Raw genomic sequence first — 8,311 nt, forward strand, 5'->3', positions numbered from 1 at the left:
CCTTCCTTGCTTCTCTCTTGGAATCTCAGACTTTTTTATGAATTAGAAGAAGCAGAACCTTGTACAGGAGCCTTTCTTATCCTTCCCCTCACCTCCCCCCTCCGCAGTATATGTGCACATATTACTCTTTCTTTCCTCCTTCCTTCCCCTACTTCCTCCCTCCCTCTTAAGAATGTAAAGCTACAGGCAAAAGCATTTCTATCTTTATTTCCTCTAGCACAGTTCCTAGCACATAGTAGGAGCTCTATTAATAATTATTGATTCCTACTTGTGTCTGACCTCCCTCCCCCTCAACAGACGTCGTAAATACAGGTAATAAATATGTCTTTTTGGAAAGCGGGTCAGGAACTAGATGACCTCCTTCAGCTCTACAATAATGATTCTATGAAATAATTTAGAAGTGAGGAAGACAGATAAAATGGGATATGGCTGATACTGGCAGTACTAGAGTTTGAAATCCCTGATTGAGTAAATATGAAGTTAATAGTCAAGGCAGTAGTCATCTGTGGCTAGGGCAGCCTGTTTTCTTCTACTAGAGATATACCTTAGCTTTGAAGTGGATCAGTCAGGAGAGAAATGAAAGGTTACAGTGATAGATAGCTATTGACCAGACTCTTCTAAAGGACTGGGGGACTAAAATTGGTTATATAAGGGCTGTTACAAGTGCTGAAAACCAAACCAGCAGAAAAAGATTTCTCTGATTTATCTTGAACAAATGTCAAAATAGAAAGGTCAACAGTATAACAAGAAAGTGTCTTTAAAAATGTTAAATACAGTTGGATTTAAAGGTCTCTTCCTTCTTTTTGCCATCCCTCCTTATCTCCTTGCCTTCTTTTTCTGCTCACACACCCAGATACTCATGCACATATATGCCAACTTTTAATTATCTCTGAGTAGAATATAAATTTTGTGCCCAAACATGAAGACTCAAATTTTTCTTCTGTTAACTATCCATAGCAATTGCCTTTGGTAATAGGGCTAATTTATTATTGGGGCTAGGCAATTATTGTCTTTTGTCTCCTTGAATACAATTCACAACTAAATAGAAATGAATTTGGGTAGCATACTTTGTTTTGTTCTCTACTTTTTAGAATTCATACAATCTTTAAGACAATTCCATACATTTTATAGTTTTTCCAGAAGGCAGTATGGTGCATTAAAGTGCTGGGTTTTGTTATAGTTTCTATTCTGAATTCTTTCTCTGCTGCTTATTACCTATGTGATTCTGAGAAAATTATTCAGCTCACTGTGCCTCAATTTTCTCATATGTAAAATTAGAGAACTGGTTTAGATAGCTTACTGTGGTTCCTTCCCCTCAGAAATTATGAGTCTACAGTCATTTGCTATCAAGCTACTAACTTACAAAATTTGATATAGTCAGGGTACCTTCTTCTAGTAACCCTTCTTCCTTCCCACCCCTTATATATTTTTATCTTAATAGTATTTTATTTTTACTAATTATATGTAAAAATAATTTTCAATAGTCATTTGTGTAAAATTTTGAGTTCCAAATTTTTGTCCCTCTTACCTTCCCTCTCTCCTCTCCTCAAGACAGCAAGTGATCTGATATAGGTTATGCTCACACAATCATGTTCAACATATTTTTACATTAGTTATATTGTGAAGGAAGAATCAGAACAAAAGGGAAAAATCTTGAGGAAAAAACAAATAAAAGTTCAAAAAGTATACTTTAATGGCACTCAGTACTCCATTGTTCTTTCTGTGGATGTGGATGGCATTTTCCATTACAAGTCTTTTAGAATTGTCTTGGATTACTATATTACTGAGAAGAGCTAAGTCTATCATAGTTGATTTTCATAATGTTGCTTTTATTGTCTATAATGTACTCCTGGTTCTGCTCACTTTACTCAGTATTAGTTTCAGTTTTTTTCTGAAATCTACCTGCACATTATTTCTTATAGAACAATAGTATTCCATTATATTCATATACTGAAATTTATTTAGCCATTCTCCAGTTGATGGCCATTCCCTCAATTTCTAGTTCTTTGCCATCACAAAAAGAACTTATATTTTGTGTTCATGTGAATCCTTTCTCTTTTTTTTAATGATCTCTTTGGGATATAGATCAAGTAGTGGTATTGTAGAATCAAAGGGTTTAGAATGTTTTGTAGCCCTTTGGCTAAAGTTCTAAATTGTTCTCCAGAATGACTGAATCAGTTCACAACTCCACCAATAGTACATTATTTCTCAATTTTCCCACATTCCCTTCAAAATTAATCATCTTTCTTTTCTGTCATATTAACCAATCTAATAGATCTCCCACACCTTTTAATATACTGCTTCTAATCTACTATGGTCTTGGAAATAGAAACATTGAAATTACGTTAAAAGTAAGAATTAAAAAGCACTAACTTACTGCCTTATTATGATTTTCCTCTGACTGAAGTGTATTAACTTTACTGAATAAATATGAGGTTACTGTTTGAGTTATGTAGAAAAATCTTGCACTTTTTTAGGTTGTTGGCTCTATTTGGTAGAAACAAAGTAATGGGATAAAAGACTTGAAAAATGAAAGGGTTTCTTTTTTTTTGAATTCACATACATACCCTCATTCAATGTGAGGCCATAGATATTAGAGTCATAAATGTAGGATTGTAAATATCAATTATGATTGCTTAAGTATAATCTTTGGTCTGGATATTGGAATCACAGGAAATATTTTTTTTGGTAACCTAAAGCAGAAGTCCTTCAATATAGAACACAATGAAACAAGATAGGATAAAAATTTTTTATTTGAGTTTCAGGAAATATAAATAAATAAAAACAAAATAAAATAGAATACAAAGAAACAAAGAAAAGGCACAACATTTAAAATGTCTTCTATTATTACTAGCAATGCAGTTCCTTCTTTGGTATGGTGGTGGAAAATGTGATTTTAGTTTATAAAAATAGAGGATCAGCATATTTTCTGAATTAATGGAAGATCCTTTGTTTCAGTATAGGAACTGATCAGTCTGATATCCATGTGTATATATATATATATAATATATATATATATATATATATATATATATATATATATATATATATATGTATAGTGAATAGAGCAGTGAACTGAGACACAGGGAGATCGAAGTTTGACCCCTGAGGTTTATTAGTTGTGTGACCCTGGACAAGTTATTTAATGTCACTTGGATTAGGTGTTTCTTTGTAAAATAAAGAGGTTTGGACTCAATGACCTTCAACATCCCTTCTAGCTCTTCATCTGTGATCCTAATAGAAAGAATCTGGTTCAGAGGATTTGGATAGGAAGATTTACAGGCTGTATAATCCTGGACAAGCCATCTAACTAACCTCCAAATGCTTTGGGCAACTCCCTAGGTTTTATCTACATTTAAGTCACAGATAGTTTGGACTTTGCCTGGGTGGAGGGAGTTCCTACTGAAGAAATCTCAGATGTTTTCCATCTTTTACACTATGGGGGAATTTTTCTGCAAGACTCACAGACATAAAGTACATTATATATCTTCTAATTCAAACCCCTGTGTTTATGAATAAAGATCAAGTCATAAGGAAGATTTGGGTTGGAGGCCAGCCTACTATATATTCTAGCTGGGTATCTGCAAACAAACTTCTGAGTCTCTAAAAATTTCAGGCAATTTTCTAAGATGAAAAGATACAGAAGAGTTGTTAACCTGTGCGGGTATAGGGAATTTCAAAATGTAGAATTAAATATACAATGGAAATCACAGGTCTTGGTGAAAAAAAGCAAATAAGCAGAAAGCCAAACCAAACCCATCCCCTATATGTTATATAACACTTTTAGATTCATATTAGCACCTTTGATCCTTATGGAGTAGTTAGTATATGTGTTCTATAGAGGAGGAAACTGAGACTTTATCTTAATAGGTTAAATGACTTGTCTGAGACTGAGTATTGAGTTTTCATCATTATCTGGAGTCTTATCTTTGCTTATATCGAGTATGTCAGCTCCTAAATACTGAAAGAGATTTGTGTGTGTTTTACCTCTTTGTTTTCATACACTCTTCTAGCTAAAAATAGGCATTTTCTATCTTTATTGCTCAATATGTCAGGGCAATCAAGGCCCGACTATTGACATACATGCTTGCATTATTTATTAGCTGACCAGCAATGTTATCAAGTTACAGTGTATTTGGATTCAGGGTGTGCCTTGTTTCTCTGGCTGTATTGCTTGGTTCTTAGGCATAAGCCAGCTTTAAATTACATTTTTAACTGTATTTCAATAAGAGCTCATTTTTCAGATGGTCAATCAGCAGTGGCTGTCTGGAAGCACTTGCTCTCAAATGCAACCCTGAATTTTCACTGTATGTGGCCTTTGGTCCCATGTCCTTGTTTCATCGGGAAAAAATAATTGCTAATCAATAGGAAGGGCTGGATGGCATCATAGGTTAATTCACTAGGATTTTGCCTGTTGAGCTGGGAATTTATAAAAGTCCTGTATGGAAAAAAAGCTTGGTAGTTTTGAGTCTGATGTTTGTGGTGGATCACTTACCCCCCTTTTCTGTTCCCTCTTTAAAATAACACATAGTTTAAATAGTTTGATTCACATCACAACACTGTTGTTTCTACTGAGGAAAATCCCAGCACCAGGTCAGCAGGTGGGTTCCAGATTAGGCAGGCTGGGATGTGTTGACAGCTGTGCACGGGAGTGTTGCCTAGTATCCCCCTTTACCACTGCTCTACCACAGCTGGCCCAGGGACTGTCAATCACTCCTAGTCATTTGCCACAGTAATGGAGCTAATTCAGTCAAACCTTGTTTTTGAAAAGCATTAAAGCAAACAGTTTCCATGTCAACATAAAGAAAACCTTTACACATGTAATGGTGCCTAGGATGGGTGGATGGGTGGAACTACAGGATGGGATGGAAGTATAAGACTGTACATTTGGTAAATTCTAACTGATTGGTTTAATGATACTTTAGAAAGTAAACTCAACATGGAGGTCATAAGTTCACAATGAATGAATCCCTAGATGTTTACCAAACACCAAAATTAAATTGCATTCTTAATTGTTTTGCAAATACATTGGCCTAACTAATTAAATAGGAATGACTTTCTATGTTTCTATAGAGAAAAGAATATTGAAGCCTCTAGGTCTCTTTCAAATTAGATACTTCACTTCCTTTTGTATTTGGCCAATTCACATTCTGGAGTATTATTATGCAATTTCTGCACAATAAGTTAAAAAAACCCTCTCTCTTTCAACTAGATGAATAAAACTACATATATAATATATATATATATATATATAGTATCTATATGTATATAGACTATATAAATCAGTATACTATATTTATATTATGTATATATTTAGTATATACAAAATTATACATATATAAAATTAAACATAACTATATAATATAGGGCTGTATTATTTATGTGTGTGTGTGTACATATACATACATGTTAAGTGACTTGCCCAAGGTCACATAGCTATTAAGTGTCATTGTCTGAGGACACATTTGAATTTAGGTCCTCCTGACTCCAGGACTGGAGGACTGGTGCTCTATCCATTGTGCCACCTAGATGATTGTTTTGTATCCAGGACCATCTTCAGTTGTTCTGATTCATATCTAGCTACTGGATGCCAGAGGTGAGAGGCTGGTGGCATAGCACAACACCCCCTCGCTCAAATCCAATTCAATTGCTTGTCATGGTGTCACCTTCCTTATGTCCCAGTCTTTTTAAAAAAAAAAATGAAGGACAAACTTCAGGTGTATATACTATATATATATACATATATATATGCAGATATATGCAGAGAGTGAGAGAGAAGGAAAGGATTTTATTTACTTTATTCATATAGTCAATAGGACTCAAAATCAGGATGCCAACTTTTGAGACCTATTAAAATAAAGGAATTTCAATAGCCTGAATTTATTCTCCTTTCTCACCATTTTTCATGCTTTCTTTCTCTGGAACTCCAAATTTTGTTATTCTTTTTTTCCTATACCCCTTTCCTCTAATAAATTTTGAAGAAATGAGGCAAAATTTATCTCTTTAAGCATATTCCTAGAAGGAAAAGTCAGGAAGCAGATGCATTAATCTAAGATAGCATTACTAAAACATTACCAAGCAGGATATTTTTCTTTTTCGACATTCAAAGAGCTTCATATTTGAAATCCCATTCATCCTTGAATTAGTGTGTGTGTTTATGTTTCTTTTTGGGGAGGATGGATATGAGAAGAATAGGAAGGAGAAAATGTCCTGGAGTTGTATACAAATATGTAAATAATAGAACTTTGTTTGAGACATTAAAAATATATGCTGGCACTATTCTTATCTTCATACATTATTAATCTTTATGCATTTCCATTTATTATCTATTATTCAATTTTGAAACAATTCTGAAAAGTATAGCATGGAGAACTATGAATATATTTTTCTAACATATTTTTTCTTCTATTTTTTTCATTCCTGTGATAATATTTTTTCTTGGAAAATGGTAAAACGATGGCATCATAAAATCATACAGAATTTCTATTGCACTACAGATTTTGAGAAAAGTTGAAACTCTTATCTCTATGGTCTCCCCAGAGGCGATAAATGGCCTGATCTAAAAGCTTTTATGTATCATTCAGGGATCTGGAATTCAGGGTGTCAAATGTACTAGCAAGCTTGTGCCTTTGGGAACTCAGAGACTGTGAGCTGAGCTTTTATTTCATCTACAAGTCATACACCACTTCTTGGTGCTCTCATTCTTTGCCTTATTGTGATAAGACTATAAGGACAGTTCATAACAGTTTTTGGGAACCCAAGTACTGCAGTTTTCCTCTCTTGCTGTTGGGTCTAAGAAACCTAAGAAATTCTGAACTTTAGGATGCCAAAGGCGGTGAAGGGCTTGTGCTGTCTTAAGAGTTGATGTTTCAATTTTTTAGAAGTTTTTAAGCAGAAGCTGGGCAAACACTTGTTGGATATGTTGTTCTGGAGACATTTTTCTTGTATAAATTAGACTTGATGGCCATAAAGAATCCCTTTAACTCTGAATTTCAGTGAATTTGATTCACATCTACCAAAGATTCTGACCTCCAAATTCCCATTTAGGGAGCTGGATGCTAATTCCATATGATGGGCATCTTCTAGATACAGCTTTCCCCAATATTTTAGACTGAAGTTCTAGGGCTATCATTGAATCTGACTAGAAAATCCTGAATATGAGATGTTGCCTTTCTTAAATACCAATTTTCCCTGCTGATGCAATTTTCTACTTACATCATACCCAATCACTATTTTTTTAGGAGGACAAACCATGGAAGCTAGTGACATCATCATTGAAATAATGTTCAGTCATGAAAAGGGAGGGACCCTGATTAACTGACACTTTACCTATCTGATGGCTGACAAATCTCCACTTCCTCTTTCCCTTATACCTGTGATTCAGAGTCACTATCAATTGCATTGAAAATCCATTCTTCTTACCTTTTATTATACCTTCATTCCTATGAAATACATTTCTATCAGTGTGCTTCTCTTACCTTCCCATTTTATTGTATCTTTTGGAATTCCATTTCTGTTGTTGGCAAATTTCTTTTCATTCTCAATGTGTTTGTTAAGTTTCTGGTTCACATTTCTTCTCATGAAAATTTTTCATGAAATTCCTGACCTTATGTACTGGACACATTGACATACATACTGACATTTTTGCAAATATCCTAACTTTTCAGTTCATCATTATACTTAACTCTCATGTTGTACTTCTCTGCTCTGTTTCAACCATACATAAGGGTTGGTCAAGCCTTAATTTGCCATCACCTGCAAGCATTATACTTTGTCCTCACAAACTTCAACCTTTGTTCCTTTGTCTTATTATTGACTTTTATCATTTCACATTTTTTCTGTGCTTTAGGACTGGTTCAACCCTATTCTTCAATACTCTATGTGATTTCTAATCCATCTGCCCCTCAGTATTTTTCCATACATAATCTCTGCTCTGGCTACATTTTATTGTTGACTTATTGTCTCTTGCAAGAAACTAGGCTGAAGAGAGGATTCCTGCACTAGGAAGACCTGAGTTCAACTATAACCTCAGACATTTACTTGCTATGTAACCCTGGGAAAAATGCTTAACCTCTGTCTACTTCAATTTCCTCAGGCAAAAAAAAAAATGGAGATAATAGCACCTACCTCCCAGGGGTGTTGTGAGGATCAAATGGGGCACTATTTATAAATTGCACATATTAGACACTGTGCTTATTTCTTTCCTCTCTCATTTCCTCCCTCCCTTCCTTCCTTCTTTCCTTCCTTCCTTCCAAATTTGTTGAGGCTGTCATTCTTAGGATACAAACTCTTAATTTTTCTTATCTTTCAC

Source organism: Macrotis lagotis, chromosome 5 (assembly GCF_037893015.1).
Source record: "Macrotis lagotis isolate mMagLag1 chromosome 5, bilby.v1.9.chrom.fasta, whole genome shotgun sequence".
Classification (NCBI taxonomy): Eukaryota; Metazoa; Chordata; class Mammalia; order Peramelemorphia; family Peramelidae; genus Macrotis; species Macrotis lagotis.